Here is a 17,890-nt window from a genome sequence, read left to right as displayed (position 1 = left end):
ATAGCGACAAACAAGTACATACGTACCTCTTTAACTGACATTTTTTTGTGTTCTAATGTGGGTGGACTCATTATATAAAATACCTGCATGATGATGGGAATGGAATGTGTTGTGAAGAAATACTTGTGTTGATATCTTTTGTTGTATAAAAAAACAGCTAACGGTACTTTAATGACCTTTACTGCGTGTTTGGCGTTGTGAAGAATGACAGCAGTCGATTCTCACAACGGTATTTGGACGAAAGTGGCAATGGAAGAAAGAATAAGTGACTGCTTCAAAGTGTTTTTGAATTGTAATACAATTTTAAATGAAGCTATAAAATATTAAATTAATTCTGTTGAAATAACAATAGTAAAAAAGTTCACAGAAATATCTAAAGAATATTCTACAAAAAATATAAAAATATTATAAAATGTAAATTGTTGAGTAACTTAAATATAAAAGAGTTGAGAAGTAATCACAATTTTATGAGTTGACTGGTTTCAAATGACTTTTTCTGACTTTTCACAATTAATCTTATTAAAATAATAAATATTTCAGAAATTAGAAACTCTTGTTAAAGTCTCCAAAATATTTTTTAAAACGTAACTGACTATATTTTAAGTATTTAATATGCCTAAATATACTAAAAATATACCTAAATATTAAAATTTTCAAAAATAAAAACTCTACAAAAAAGTCTCCAAATTGTTGTTGCTTTGTTTTTGTGATTTTGAGCTTCAATTTCAACCTCTCTCTTCTTCTTAACTGGCGTAGAAACCGCTTACGCGGTTTTAGCCGAGTCCACAACAGTACGCCACGCATCTCTCCTTTTGGCGGTTTGGCGCCAATTGGTAATACCAAGTGAAGACAGGTCCTTCTCCACCTGGTCCTTCCACCGGAGTGGAGGTCTCCCTCTTCCTCGGCTTCCACCAGCGGGTACTGCATCGAAAACTTTCAGAGCTGGGGCACTTTCATCCATTCGAACAACATGACCCAGCCAGCGTAGCCGCTGTCTTTTTATTCGCTGGACTATGTCTATGTCGTCGAACAACACATACAGCTCATCATTCCATCTTCTGCGGTATTCCCCGTTGCCAATGTTTAAGGGACCGTAAATCTTCCGCAAAACCTTTCTCTCGAAAACTCCTAGTGCCGTCTCATCGGATGTTGACACCGTCCACGCTTCTGCACCATAAAGAAGGACGGGAATGATGAGGGACTTGTAGAGTTTAGTTTTTGTTCGTCGAGAGAGGACTTTACTTTTCAATTGCCTACTCAGTCCATAGTAGCACCTGTTGGAGGATGGAGTCATATGTAGAAGTTCACGTAAGTGAGGAAAGTTTCTGACTGCCATTCACTTGGAAGTGGCCAGGAACGATTCTTTTACATGTGGCTCAAGCAGCTCACAACTTCCGGTCTTAGACCAAGTATCCTCTGGGTAGCCAACAGACATCCGTCTGGAAGCGAGCTAAAGTGAGAAGGCGAATCCCGCTTATGCGGTTGTGCGCAGGGCTTGGGACCCACCACATAAAATCGAATAACCAGTGAATAAGAAACACAGGCCTCGGATGAGAAACCTTCTTTTGATGACGACCACGGCAAACGTATAAAGGACTATGATTTAAGGGCATGCACCTGGAATGTCCGGACCCTTAATTGGGAAGGTGCCTCTGCCCAGCTGGTTGATGTCCTCGTAAGAGTAAAGGCTGACATCACCGCAATCCAAGAAATGCGATGGACGGGACAAGGACGGAAGAAGGTGGGTCCTTGTTACATCTACTACAGCGGCCATATAAAGGAGCGCAAATTCGGTGTGGGATTCGTGGTGGGAGAGAGACTCCGTCGTCGAGTCCTGGCATTCACTCCGGTGGATGAACGTCTAGCCACAATCCGCATCAAAGCGAGGTTCTTCAACATATCGCTTATTTGCGCCCACGCCCCGACGAAAGAGAAGGACGAAGTGATCAAAGATACCTTCTATGAGCGCCTAGAACGTACCTATGAGCGCTGCCCCCGCCACGATGTCAAAATCGTGCTTGGCGATTTCAACGCTAGGGTGGGTAAAGAAGGTGTCTTTGGCACAACAGTCGGAAAATTCAGCCTCCATGACGAAACATCACCAAACGGTCTGAGGCTGATCGACTTCGCCGGGGCCCGAAATATGGTCATCTGTAGTACTAGATTCCAGCATAAGAAAATCCATCAAGCTACTTGGCTGTCCCCGGATCGAATCACTCGCAACCAGATCGATCATGTTGTGATAGATGGACGACATGTCTCCAGTGTTTTTGATGTGCGTACGCTTCGTGGTCCCAACATCGACTCGGACCACTATCTTGTAGCAGCTAAGATACGCACCCGCCTCTGTGTAGAAATGCGCACACGTCAACAAACACAAGGAAGGTTCGACATCGAGAAGCTGCAATCACAACCGACAGCCGAACGATTTTCTACTCGACTTGCACTCCTGCTCTCTGAGAGCACTCATCAGCATCTCGGTATAAGGGAGCTGTGGGACGGCATATCAAACTCCTTACGTACAGCTGCAACCGAAACCATTGGTTTTCGGAAAAGTCAAAAAAAACAGCTGGTATGATGAGGATTGTCGTCTCGCAGTGGAGAGAAAACAGACTGCCTACCTCGCAATGTTGCGATCGACCGCAACACGAGCGGGATGGGAAAGATACCGAGAGCTGAAGAGGGAAGCGAGACGCATTTGCTGAAAAAGAAAGAAAGAGGCAGAAATGCGTGAGTATGAAGAGCTTGACAAGCTGGCCGACAGGGGTAATGCTCGAAAATTTTACGAAAAGATCCGGCGACTAACTGAAGGTTTCAAGACCGGAGCACACTCCTGTAGGACCCCCAGCGGTGATCTAGTGGTTGATGACCAGAGTATACTGTGTTTGTGGAGGGAACATTTCTCCAGCCTGCTGAATGTCAGTGAGTGTCAATTTCAACCAATCAATAAAAAATTGTGTTAAAAAAATCTTAAATTTGAAACTCTCCAAAAAATATTTTTATCAAATATTTGGAAAAAATTTTATAGTTGCATACAACTAAAATTTGACACCACATTTTAATAGTTCAATACTTCGAAAATTGAATTAATGCTGTAGTAGCTCACTCATATCAGTGGCAATACATTAAAATAGCTTAAGTCGATTTAAAACAATTTTTTAAATTAATGTGTTTCCTGTAAAAAAGTATGTGTACCTGTCACCATAAGATTATTAATGTACACAAATAGTAAAACATATTATGTAATGATATAATGCTGATGTGTTTCCTTAAAAACAAGCCAATAACAAAGTTCTTGAACTTCGAATAATCTCATAATATATATTACTTCAAGCTAATTGAAGATGAAAGTTTCATGCTAGCATTTTTTAATCACCAATTTCCAGTGAATTAGGACTTTTTGTGTCCACAGTGACAGATTTATGACTAAAACAAGTGTGTATAATGAACTTGCAAGCGTGGCACTAATAAACTGCTGAAGTAATTTCGGGAATCGTAAAACAAAAATCAAGGCAGCAGAGCACACAAATACACATATGAATATGTAAGTTAGTTTGGTATGTAAAAACTGACATGCACTGCACTTCCGCCATAAAAATGCTGAGATATATTGTCTATTTCACATGAACTGCAATTTGCAGGCAGATGAACAAGTCAAGCGTCCAAAGAAAACGATAAACAAAATTTGAGTGGCAACTAGCAACCGAAACAAACGGAGATTAATGTGCATGTACAAAGTTGAATAACATTTCACTGTGTCGAAGGAAGTAGCGGATTGCAGCTTTAATTCGGTTTAAGTGTTTTATGTCTGTCTATTTGGTGGATGAAGGCAACAGGTGTGCAGTGCTTAGTGGAGAGTGGCATGTGAAGTGTTGGATTTCTTCGGGATTTGGATACTTGTACGTATTTCTTTATATAAGTACAGTTGTTGATACACATTCATAGAATATAGGGTGATGGAGCAATTAATAAACGGCTTAGAGAGTGAGCCTCTAATAAGTTTGTGAGGTTTTTAAGGTCCACTTTACGTTTTTATGAACGTAGTTTAGTATAAATTATAGAAAAAAATATTTAAAATAAATAAAATTTCATTTTTATCAAAAATAAAAACTCTACACAAAAGTCTCCAAAATTGTATTTCTTAAATTTTAGTGTAAAGTAATAAGTTAAACAAAATTTCATAATATAAAAATTATATTACAACTATATTTTCATATTGAAAACTCACCAAAGACTATTACATATTAAAAAATATATTGCAAATTGTTTTTTAATATCATAAAGAGTATTTCTTCAAAGCATAATCTTTAATTTCTAAATTGTACAAAAATTCTTTAAATAAAAAAATGAAGTGTCACTTTTTGCATGCCCACCACTGTACATCATCTCAGCTATCTGACAAAACCAATTTATTTTTACATCGTGCATGCTGCTTAGCTGCTGCATTTACCCACGTGAAGGCCAAGTAATGAATACATTAGGAGGTGATAATTAAACACGCTTGTAGGCTTTCATATACTACATAATTTAAGTGTAAAATGAAAAATGTTTGAATGAATTAAGCAAAGAAAAACAACAACAAATGTCAAACAAATTTATTTTTAGCAGCACACTCATCATTTCATTTATGTATTTTTCATTAACACCCAACACTGACAGCAAATAAACTGCGACACTGACATTGCAGCACTTAATACCCATGCGCCTGTAGTTTGACAGACGCTGGAAGACACTTCCGTGTCAAAAATTGTGAAGTAATACAAAAAATATTAACAAATGACAGGCAAAAGAACGCGAGTGATCCATTCTCATCAATTTCCCGTCGCTTAAAAATTCCACTACAACAAATTTACTGGCAACAACTTGGTTTTAATGAATATGCTGTGCAACAATTTAAGGCATGTTGCATGCAACACATGTACGTATGTACTCGGATGTACATATGTCTGTTTAGATGGAATCATACTTTAATCAATCCTAGCTTCTTGGCGTACCAGAACAATACATTAATCATATTCTTTGTATCGCCTTCAACTATTTGTGTGCCTCGAAAATGAAAATATTTTTCTTTATTTATATATGTATGCGTGGCAACTCCCTGTTTCCTCGTTTTCCTTTAATTAAGTTCATAAGTGTTGCTTTTTTTTTGTATTTTGAAGGTCTCACACAGGCAAAGGGGAGTAGAAGTAAATATTATAAGGAAATAGAAAATCATTAGGGTCATGGGGTATTCCAACAAAAGTGACATGAATATGCCTTTGAAAAGTTGTTTGAAAAAAATACTTGTATGCACGACCATATGTGCCTCATCATTAATTCATTTGTCAAATGAAAAGTGAAACTATTGAAGGACTTCCCACCACTCTCCGCACAATCGTTCCCAGCGTTTGTTCCTTTGAGATAATCAATATGCGATTCATTTGTTTCAATTCAAAGAAGCCGTTATAATATAAAAAAAAATAAAACAAAACTCATTACAAAGCATTTTTTGCAAATAAATATGATTCAAAATGTATTAATTATTGTCACACTAGCTTTATTAAAGCCATTTCCAAGTAAACGCATCACATTAATTGCTTAATTTAGTGTAAATATTAGTATAGTGCTGTGTGGCAAGCAACATATGGCTTTGTTTACATTTATTTCAACTCTGTTTTGTTAGTAAATTTCACTCTAGCTGCCTTGTATAATAGTTTTATTTTTGTTTTCGTGCCGCTGTCGACTTGCTTAATTTATTAGTCAGCTTTAATGAATGAAAATTACAAAAGCATCCGACGCAAAAATTGCACAAAGCACTTGTATTCATGATCCAAAGCAATAAAGGCAAAAAGCAAAATTCGCGTATTCTATGAGGGTACAGAGCTGAAGCGAGTGAATATAATGAAGACAGCTAAGCAGTGGATAAGGAAGATGAAGGCGTAATATATGTTTTTTTTTTTCGTTTCATAATATAAGCAAAAAAGAAGAAAAATAAAAATATGATAATCTGAGCTTCATTTAGTATTTTTTAAAAATCTCCAAAAATTTTGAAACTCTACATAAGTTTCATAAAACTCCATATGGTTCAAAAAGCTTTAAAAAAATTATTTGTGTATTAAAATATGTAGTACTGCCCTGAAATCAAGTTTTTTGAAAGTCTACAAAAGTTTTGAAAATCTCCAAAATATTTTTTCAAATAAATTTGTAAAATAAACATTTTTGAAAAGGTGTAAACAAATATTCAAAGTCTCCTTCATACATGTAATTCTTTTTTAAGATTTACTGGAACCAATATTTTATTCCTATGCATATTAAGTAGAAAAAGTTATCATTAAAGAGTATAACTCACTGAGTTGTAAATAATATACAAATGAAAAAAGATATGTTTAAGCTATAAATAAATTGAAGTCAAGGTTTGTCTAACGTCATACATATGTTTTCACGTAATTAATAAAAAAAGACAAGAGTTATATTCAAAGCGAAGAGCAGTCTACTTTTGTACATATGTATATATAGTATGTGTATGCATGTAATTCTGCATTCATTTAATTAAAAATCCAATGATTTATAATATTTTGTTAACATAATTTTAATTTATTTTTATTCATATCCATATGTGTACTACATGAATCATTTTTCATATACCGGTTTAAAGCTGGCTGTAAAATTTATTTTATTTGAACAACCAAACTCGCGTGAGTTGTCAAATGTCTGTTTATATTTATGTGCGAGCGTTTCGTGAGTTATTGTCGGTTGAGTAGTAATTCGTACTCATTCACTAACAACATACATATGTATGTTTGTAGAGTCATTTGAATGTATGTATGTAAAGCAGTAAATCTCATAACCGCCTATTTGCTCAATAAATATAAATATTTTTTTCTAAAAAGCAATTGAAATATTTTTTATTTATTATTATTATTATTATTATTATTTAGTATGCACATAGTTTTATTATGAAAAAGTGGCTTTTTGAAAAGTGCTTTGATAGCACGTTGTGCGCTAGTTAGCACTTAAATTGATGAAGAATGCCCTTGAGGTGACTAAGTGAGATAATGAAGCGCACAATAATAATAGAATTCATGGAAATAATATGATGATACAATTTAAAACTTTGTGGATTAAAGCAGTCATGTATTGTTTACCTATTTTTGGAGCTTGTATAAATTTACATTAATAAATATATGCTTGTAAATATGTATGTAGGTTTGTATATTTTTTATATTTTAAACTGATTTTTAACGGTTAAGGTCAAATGAATTTTGTAATAAATATCTTATTAACGTGAGAAATACTCCAGTATATAGTAGGTACTCACGCAATACCTTATATTAATATAATAAACTGACTGATAGCCGAAAACAAGTAATCTGTAGCCATAAGCTACAATCTTAATCTTTCAGAACTTCTTTGTTATAGCTAATTTGTAAAACGCCAATTTTTCAAAAAGTCTCCAAAAAATTTCGAAACTCTCCACAAATTTTGAAAGTCTCCAATACTCGAAAATGGCACTAATTGCTTTAAATCTGTGAAATACAAAGTGTTATTCTCAGAATTCTACTACAGCATAAATGTATATATAAATACATCATCCTTGGCCCATCGCATAACTGGCGAACAAAAATTTAAGAGAGCAGGGCAAATATTGTCCATACATTGTCATGTCGGCCTATTTAATTTAAATAAACACATGCACAAGAATGCATACATAAATTTAAAAAAAATAGTGAGTCATACATACTACACAAACAATCGTACGCAATTTTATGTCGCGTATCGGGTCAAGGGTTATGCTAAGAATTTTCCAATTCACTCGCTGTGCATAAATAGACAATGTGTGTTTATTGGCGTGATGTTCTCTATACTTTTATTTTCTATTTGCATTTTGCCTCAGTTATTATTGTTGCTTTTGTATTATTTTTTGTATTGTTTTTTTTTTTTTGTTGCCATTGTCTCCATGGAGCCTTTGTTTGCGTTCATTTTCTTGAATTCTATGCTCTGCTGTCAACATTTCGCAATGACAAGCAAATTCGTGAGATGACAGCAACTATGTGAGAGCCCCAATGCGACCCAGTACAACAACAAAAGCAAATACACATTAATGTTATTGTAAGCTAATACAAAGTTAAACCACAAAGTGAACAAAATAACAATAGTGTTAAAAAGTACGAGTTTATATCGTGACACAAGCGGCAAAGTTAAGACAGTTCACCATGTAGCCGCCTTGAGCGGAGGGAAAGGCTGAAGACAGCTACAAAACATTTTGGGATTGCGTGCGTGAGGTCAGTCCGAGAAGCATGAGTATACATTCTTACATACGCATATATTTTTATGGATATACAACAATAACAAGTTGAGTAGTCAAAGCTTTGAGTGGATTTTAATCTCTTTTTATACCCAATAATTGGGTTTATTTATAGTTTAATAATTAAATTATACGTATTAATAATTTTCGTTTTTAAATAGGTTCAGAATTGTCTTTGAACGATATCTTTCGAAATTTGTTTAACCTTTGTTGTGCACAAGTGGTCTCAAAGACCTTTTCTAGCATTAAATTCACTGACGAGGCAGTATTCATGCAAAGAAATTGTAAAGACGAAAAATAGAAAAGAGTTTGAGCTTGTAGTATGGAGAACAAATGGAATGCTTCAAAAACTGGCATGGAATCAAATTAGATAGAATATGATGAGAGATTTGTAGGATCAGATCGATCTGTCAAGCGCAGACTTGTTAGTTTATGACCATAAAACGCCTGAGGAGTGCTCCTAAAGACCTTGTTAAGTTGTCTCTGTAAACTCTCTTCTTCAAACTACTTCCATTTTATACTTTGGGCGGTTGGAGTAGTCTCAGATGGTTATAGGAAGTAGTTACTGAGCTTATTACTATTTTTTGCAGAATCATTTATTGTATTCGATCGATTCTACTCGTGAGAAGGAATGTAAATTTTTTTTAAATAGTTTTAGAACCATAGTTATAGTACAGTTTCCTAAAGAGTCATCTTAAAGATCGGTTCTCTTCACTATGCGGCAGGAAAGTTTTTATTGCAAACCTTCAATACTTTGTCGATTGGTATAATCAAAGATGAGTATGTAAAAGCATGTCTGAGACCTTCTTATTCTTTAAAGAAACCAGACAAGGTTGTCTTTGCTACAAATAATTAAATCTTTGTAGAAAAGAATAAGATCCTGCTCATATTTTCCGGTATATTGGTTATTTATTAATTATCCACCCTTATAATGCTTGAAATTTTAAAATCTAAACTGAGCGTTGGCTCTAATGAACCAGAAACAATAAGAAGGAAGATAGGGAAATATCTCCCAAAACTTATCACTTCTTAAATATTTTACTACACAAGTAGATACGCTTCAGCGACATATTTCAGTTACTTGATAGTGAAAATATTTATCTCTCCGCATACAAAAATACCACAATGATTATTGAGGGAAATTTTTCCCTATGAAATATATAGTACAGCACATTCTCTCAATAGCATAGTTATCTATGCCATGTCATGTTTTGCCTTGACTTGTGATCTCATAACCCATAATTTTTGTTCCAGACGATATCTTTTCAATACGAACTGAATGTACTACAAGCTGTTGTAAGTGTGTCAACATAAAGTTATTGCCGTTATCAGCGGTTACATGCATATCAAAGTCAAGCTAATTTTCACATTTTCCCCGCAGCGCACGCGAAGCGTAGGGACGAGCGTTTGTTGTTGTCAAACTTTTGTCGGTATGCTTTTTTTTCAAAACACTTGCCAATACTAACGGCAATACAAATACAGAGCAACACACCCAACAACTTACTGCTATTTGCACACGACTTCGCAGCGATTAGACGACACTTGTCGTCATCGTCCTTTACGCATTGTCGTCGGCTAATAAAGTGGGCGCGGCGCAAATAAAGGCGATGAAAAAGTGTCAACACATAAAAGGATACGCATACGGACGGGTGGTGCAAAGGTTTTGTAAATATTGTCGAGGATACAACACAGTGTGTCATATTGGTGTGGCGTAAATTCTTTGTGTCAACTTTGGGTAGGTCACTTACTTCGCACGACGTGCATTGACAGTTGCCGCTGCTTGAGTTGAGTTAAAGGACTGTGAGGAACTTAAGGACTGTTGGTTGGAATGTGGCAGGAGGCGCAATGGCAGCAGTGCGGATATTTCTTCGCCTTTTCTTCTTCTTCTTTTTTGAGGGAAATAAAGTTCGGACATATTGACAGTTTTTGTCAGGCATAAATGTCACATATTTTGGTCATTAATATGCAGTTGCTTAGAGCAGCTGACGTGACATGGAAATAATTTTTACTTACTGAAAGGAAATTAATGAAATTTAGAGCCTAACTGGTAATTGAAAAAAGGGTGATCTAAATTGTAATTGAATTACTACTTTATCATAAATTAGCTTTATAATTAACTTTGAATGAAACGGTGAAATTAATTGTTGAATATTTAAAAATAATTTCGGTATTTGGTTTAAGTAATCAAAAAATAATTAACTACTTAGGTGATTACTAATTTACATACTTAATTACTCTTGTTAATTTAGGTATAGCCATAAGTAATCAGAAGATTATTAATTACTTAGGTGATTACTAATTAAATTAAATTACTTATTTACCATAAATTGGTTGTATAATTAATTTTGAACGAAACCGGACCATATTTACCGAATAATTATACAGTAATGAAATCTTACCACTACAGTAATTTAGGTATATACTTAATTACTCTGCTTAATTTAGGTATAGTCGTAAGTAAAATAGAAAAAGAAAATTATTAATTACTTGGATTATTACTTAATTAATTGTACAATTACTTAATTAATGTCTTTAATTTGATTACTAATTACTTGTTGTTGTTTTTTTAATACTGTGGAATTGAAGCTTTTATTTAGATATTTTTTAAAATCGGAAATGAAAAACTAAATACAAAAGCATACAAGATTCACCACGAAATATGAGAGAATTGTGGAGAATACAGTTATAATGGCTTTCCGTAACAAATAACATTCAATAGATTATAGATAGATACAGGCAGAATTACATACCCGAGGTATTTGAAAAAAAAAATCCCTAGCTGGTATATAAAAGGTTTTTAATTTATATTTACAATAGAAATAGGTTTGAAGTTCGAATTTCCTGCACTAATACCGTTGTCACAAAAATTAGCGCAAGCATTTAATGCCATACTTGAAATGAAATTCCGTGAATTTAAATTCGCCAGCGAATAAATGAAGTAAAACAAGCAATAAAAACAACAGTAAGCCCTGATTTTGCCTTTAGTATGTCTTCATGCCACAAATGGCCATTTTCGCTCGCCAATTTATTGCATGAAAACTGCTACACGCTTGACTGCGCTGTCACAAGCCAATAAACAAACTTATTTATGAATAAAGTCAATATATAAAACAGTTATAAAAGAGTGTACTAAAATATTTGCAAAAACAAGCGGGCATGTGGCACAAACAGACACTCAAACACATACATATGGGTATAATAAAGAAAATAAGAAAATCCGTCAACCATTGGTGCATGCAACAAAATGTCGAAAAAAAAAAAAAACATTTCATGTAATTCCAATAGAATTGTACTGCTTGCAACACAATGTGGCATACAACAAATTATTGCGATCGTTAAGAGTCGTTCGACATTTTAGCATGCCACACGGGCACAGAAAAAATTTGCAAAGTAAAAACTGTGTAGACAAAACAAACCAAAAACTCGTTAGTCCATTTCGGCCAACAACAACAACAATTGGCAGACGTCTGGGGTACGTACTATTACAAGGTTTCCATTACAGAAACTTTGCACGTCAAAGTGGCGGCGCCACAAATCTAGAAAGTAAATACGTGTACTTACTTAATATTCATAGTAATTATTGAATGCAAAATACCGAGAAAAGACCAAACAAAGTTTGGACTAAATTTCGTTGTGGCGCGTTGTGAAAATTCGTGCCACATGCGGCGCAACACGAAATTATGTGAGTGGAAAGTAGCTGAATTATTTGCATTTTCGCAAGGACATGTAAAGGGGAGGGGAAAACAAAGAGGGGAAGTGGCAATTACATATATGTAAGAGCTTTTATATGAGCGAGTCCAGTACTCCTGACTTGTGGCACGTATGTATGTGAGTGGTGTCACCGTTGTTTGGCAGTCTCCTTCAACGCTCCATAAGTAATGTGAATTTAATTTTTAAGTTCATTTTAAATGGCTTTTAATAACAAAAACGCTTGCAGACACAATGGCAGCAGCCATGGTGACAGGCAATAACCTATAATTGGAAGCATAAATCACACACCGCGAACGTTGTCAATTATGGTATTACTACCTATAGGTGCATGGCGTGCTGGAAGGTGAAAGGATGTTAAGGAAAACGTGTGCGCGCAGTTTATAAATAAATATTATATTAAGTTGGCAAACTTCGCTGAAGATGTGCAGGAAGATTTCACGTTCAAATATGAATGTTATAGCGCGTGAATATAGAGTAATAATTTAGTCGATAACAAATAGCTAAAGCTAATACGAACTAAGTTAAAGAGTGTGCCACGAAATGTGGTATAAAAAATAGTATATTTTATATAAAAATTGGATAAGTTGATGACGATGTCCTCATATCTATTTTATATGCCGCAATAGTCACTACATGGTATTTGTCTTAACTAAAAGCAAAAGCACGGCTCCTAAAGATAGGCAACGTTTAATTTTTTTCATTAGAGTGCTCTGTATATTACTAAAAGGGATGCCCTCAACATTTGGGTCGGAGTATTAACTGTAAAAATATCTAATTTATAGTATAATAGCAAAGTGCTTCGTTCAATTTACACATTTTGAGACTCGATTGATAATCGATAATTTGAACCACAACCCGGATGAAAAAGGAATTAGATATTGCCTATAGATTATTGAAATTGTTGGCTTGTCTATACGTATTGAATATAGACTAAATGCTCTCAGTCCACCAGAACATTGTCTGAAATAAATTGGGAAACATGCACGATTGGATTAAACAAGTCTAATTTAGAGACAAAGATCAGATAGTTTATTATTTTAAATCAAAAACTGTTGATCATGAGTAACAGAAATTGTTAACTTGTTTCTTCTAAAAAATAGTCTCATGATTCTCGATAGATTGTAAGGTTCTCTAAATTATACTTTAATATAGTTCAACTTCGCTAACCCGAATCACCAAAATGCACAAAAAAACTTTAAGTTAGAGACACTTCGAGTTATGTAAGGTAATATGTATGAATATTGACTTATATTGCCTATTCAGGAGTTCAAATTATGGAGAACTCCGAGTTATAGAAGTTTGAGTTATGGAAGTTCAATTATATATGGAGAACTTCGAGTTATAGAAGTTTGAGTTATGGAAACTCAACTGTATATACTATGAAATTTATCGTTACCTTATGTTAAGCTAGATTATTATTAGGAATAGCAAATATTTTCAGATGTGTATTGATTAAATTTTAAAGAGACGACCAACTGTCTCATCTCAAAACCTGTTCACATAATTGTTTCTAATCTATACCTTATGATTAACTTAACTGCAAAAAATGGGGAGCAAAATAAGGCATAGCAACAAAATTAAAGTAAAAGTAAACGACAAAAGGGCGAGTCATACAATTACGTGTATTTTTTATTGCTTCGTAAACTTTTAAGCCGCCTTTTTTTCGTCGGCAATCAGACAGACGCTGCAATATTTCATAGGTGAATGCTCCTTTTCGATTATTTTTTTCTCAACAACAACAATGTCGGGACAGCGCCAAAGAATAAGTCACACGAAAAATTCGATGCGTCGCTCATAATTTGTTTATGAGTGTATCGTAAAAAATTAAAGAAGAAAGCGCATAAATAAGAACGGAAAATGGAAGGGCAATTTTTTCTCAGGAAAAAAATTATTAAAGAATTATGGAAATTCGATGCCAAGCGTTGAGTGCTAGCGGAGCAGAAGTGTGTAGCATGAGACTGTTGTTAAATTTGTCTTCGTGTATGTGAGTGTGTTGTGCCAGCGAAGAGCAGGTTCAGGCGCGCTGACGCCTCGCAGACGCTACAAGAGTGGTTATGGTTTTCAACTTATCGCAGTGTGTGTGTAAGGTTTTCACTTGAACAATTTTTAAATATGCATATTTGGGTGATTACGTAAGTTCGTACATATGTATGTAAGTACGTAAGTAAATATGCATTACGGAAATGGAGAGCGAGCAAGCACAATAAATTCATATGTCAGTGTAGATGACAGAGGAGGTGTGGTAAATGTAAACCCAACATTGACAGTGGGATTTTCGTTAATTAACGGCGTTCTTTACAACAAAAAGGTCGCGGTAGAAGAACCGCAGGGTTTAATAATATTACAGTAGGAGTTTTTTACATTAAAGCATATCTTTGTATTTTTAGTTTTGAAGAACTGTTATATGATATGATATTTAATTTTTTTTTAATCTAGGTTTTCTTGAAGAAATCTTCGCCGTATTAATATAATATAGATGTACATACCTCATCAATAAATTGTTGTTGGAGCAATTTGTATCTGTAAAAAACAAGAAAATTAGATAAATATTTTTTGTAAAAATTTATATTAAATAAATAATTTTTTTTTATTTATTTAAAAAAGTGAACACATTAGTTTCTTATTTCGACAAATTCTTATTATGCTGTAAAGTTCTGTTTTTTTTAGTTTTTTTTTTATATGACGTACTTCCGGAAATTACTTTGAGAGCCTTTAATTTAGAAATATTTTCGAATAATGTTGCCATTTAACTATAAAAATTGAATTATAAAAAATATTATGAAATAAGTGGCAAGGCAAGCAGTTGAAAACAGTTAGTATTCGGGAATTTTTCAATAAAATTATTTTAGAACAGAGTTGCCACTCCTTAAAAAAATACAGTTAGTATTCGGAAATTTTTCATTACAATTATTTTAGAATAGAGTTAGTTAATTTAGCCACTCCTTATATAAAAATATGCAAAATATTAGTTAATGTATGGAATAAAAATTATGAATTCGGAAAGTTTTCAGTTTAAAAATTTTTGAAATAGAGTTGCCACCCCTTGAAAAAAGTAAAATTTAGCAAAATGTTACTAAGTGTATACAATATAACTTCCATGGTATAAGAAAGACTTTCGGAAAAATTTCAAATTTTGCATATTTTACAACTGGGTTGCCATCTCTTAAAAAAATTTATCAAAATATATGGTCTTTGAAATTTTATTTTTTTAATATTTAAAAGAAATAATGTGGGCATATTTTGCAAGAGAGTTACCACTTATTGTTGCCAAGCATTCAACGATGCGTAGTAAATACTGTTACAAATTCAATAGGAAATATTTATTAAGGCATGAATCGTGACTCTGTAGTAGTTGAAATTACATCGAGGAGAATGTGGTAAAGGAGCTTCTTCATAAATACTGCCGAATAGCCTTTTCGCACAGAAGCTAATTGATCAATAAACAGACCTTTGTTCGATTTTCCATACAAAATAAAAAATTAATTTTTCTACATTAATTTTTAATCGAATTATAATCGAGTTGCAAATGCAATGCAACCCTGCGACAGAGAATGTTTTTGTAATTAAATCTACGTACTTTGTCGGCAAAAACTGGATTCTCAATTAAAATTTTAATTGATCAATTATTTGGCTGTGTGAAAAGGCTATAAGGAATAACGAAGCTGTTGATTAAGATATATTATTTCAAATTTCATAAATAATTACAAACAATGCATAAAAACGACCTAATTTAATATTTCAAATGAAAAGGAAAGCGCATCTGAGAAGTAGTGGAGGAAAGTATACCTATAGTTCGCCTTACTAAAATCTCTTGTGAAACCTCCAACTCCTCTCTATTTAAATTTTCAGAACATAAACTCATAATACACAATTAAAATAAAAATTCCCCCTCAAAGAGCAACATGAATATCCTGAAACATTTGTATAAATGTGAGCACAAACAACATTACTTCCTGCGCTCTTACCCAACAAAAAATACACACAAATATATAATAAAAAGAACAACAACAAACACAGACAAAGTTACAGCATTATAATAATTAACTTAATATTAAACAATAAGAACTTTATGGCGCTGACAACACAGTGAAATGAGTTTGGGAAATGACAAGCGCCGTTTTCAAGGACTCTACAAAATGGGGCAAGGCCTATTGTGTTGCACGCCAAAATACATGCGCGCATACTTGTCAGCTTTTATTATAACGATTTCGTGTGACATGAGGCGGGAAATTTGTGCACAAAGCAGGATGGCATACAGAAGCTCAAATATAGGCGCTGTAGAGCACAACAAGAACAACAATAAGGCCGTAGAAAAATACAAACTCTGCAACAGGAATCAAAAGCCGGCAATTTGACATAAGAAAAAGCCTAAAAAATACACTCGCTTTATATATAATTTATAACAATGACTCAGCGCTCTCTTTAAATTTTGACTGTGACAGGAGTACTTAAAGGATTTTTTTACTTTTATGTGCTGAGGTCTCAAATATTATGTGCTCATTTATTTTACACACATACTCCTATGCATAAAAAATCCAGCGTCTCTTGTTACTTTCACTTAAGTATTTATTTTATTTTTGTTTTTTTTTTTTACCTCCTTTGTTGGCTAAGTGAGCGTTGAAAATTGAAATTACGCCCATATTTGAATTTTCTACATTTGTGCGTATGTATTTGTAGAGCCTCAGGACCGCACGCGCTGGCAAACAGTCGCCAATTGTCTGTGACTAGAAGAGCGGAAATTTTATTGTGCCCAATGAGCGATGGTGAGTGGTGGTGTGCGGTATGCGGCGCCACATCAAACGACTGACCAAAATGTGGTTAAGGACGAACACAATACTGCTCAGGATAGCTCTGTGAGTGTGGGTGTGTGTGTGGCAAATTCGTGACATATGCAAATTAGCATAAGATGAAGCAAATCTTATCTGCATAATTACATAATTTTATGGTTGGAAATAAGCATGTGAACACAAATTTGCAAAAAAAAAATGCTTTCGCTTGAGAAATATTTTCCGGTTGAGAAAGCAAAAATTGACTTTTAAATTTAATCAGAAATTAATTATAGGACTTAAGAGAATGCATGAAATGGAATTAGAAAAAAATTGCACAAAAATTCCTGTGTAGCATTTTATAGGAGTCAAAACAGGAAGTTTACCATTAATTGTTTGTGTATAATTCCTTTGAAGGCTTGTTTTTTCCAGTGGTAATTGAATCTACCGCTAATGGAACAATTAAGGATTTTTTTAATTAAAGTATAAATTTAATTCAATTTAGTATATACAATTTCTAGTGTTCAATTATTTTGTATATGAAGTCGATAGTAGTTAATAGATAACATTTAATTGACTCAATTAGGGAGTCTATGTGGTTAATGAATTCAATTTAGCATATACAATTTCTAGTGTTCGATTATTTTGTAATAATCTATAATAATATTTAATCGATAATATTTAATCGACTCAATTAGGAAATCTATGTGATTAATTAAATTCGATTTAGGACAATTTTTAGTGTTCGATTATTTTGTGTATGAAGTGGATAGTAGTTAATAGATAATATTAAATTGACTCAATTAGGGAATCTATGTGATTAATGAACTCAATTTAGCATATACAATTTCTAGTGTTCGATTATTTTATATTTTTATATTAAATCGACTCAATAAGAGAGTCTATGTGTTTAATTAGGACTTGAGATAATCAACTCAATAAGAAAATAGTGTTTAATTTTAGCTGTAACCATTTTTTTACTGTTTTAAGTACTCATCAAAGCTTTGGTTACGTTGACCGGTTGGATGAAAGTGCAAGCAAAGAATTTTGTAACTGAAGTAACCTTTAGGAGATTATAACAATAAAAAAATGTAACTCTAAGTAAATTTAATAAACATTTTTCTCAGAT

General features: G+C 33.6%; 1 protein-coding gene across 3 annotated transcripts in view; it reads right to left on the bottom strand.

The window, feature by feature from the left end:
- Positions 1-17,890, bottom strand: part of LOC105209073 (uncharacterized) — a 206,455-nt gene that overhangs the window by 127,440 nt on the left and 61,125 nt on the right. For all 3 annotated transcript variants that reach the window (XM_054232332.1, XM_054232331.1, XM_054232333.1), the window contains exon 3: positions 14,482-14,515. The gene's annotated coding sequence lies outside the window, so the exon portion shown is untranslated. The remainder of the gene's footprint in view (positions 1-14,481; positions 14,516-17,890) is intronic.

This window comes from Zeugodacus cucurbitae, chromosome 5 (assembly GCF_028554725.1).
Source record: "Zeugodacus cucurbitae isolate PBARC_wt_2022May chromosome 5, idZeuCucr1.2, whole genome shotgun sequence".
In the NCBI taxonomy this organism is placed as follows: Eukaryota; Metazoa; Arthropoda; class Insecta; order Diptera; family Tephritidae; genus Zeugodacus; species Zeugodacus cucurbitae.
This window is presented reverse-complemented; position numbering and strand designations above follow the sequence as displayed.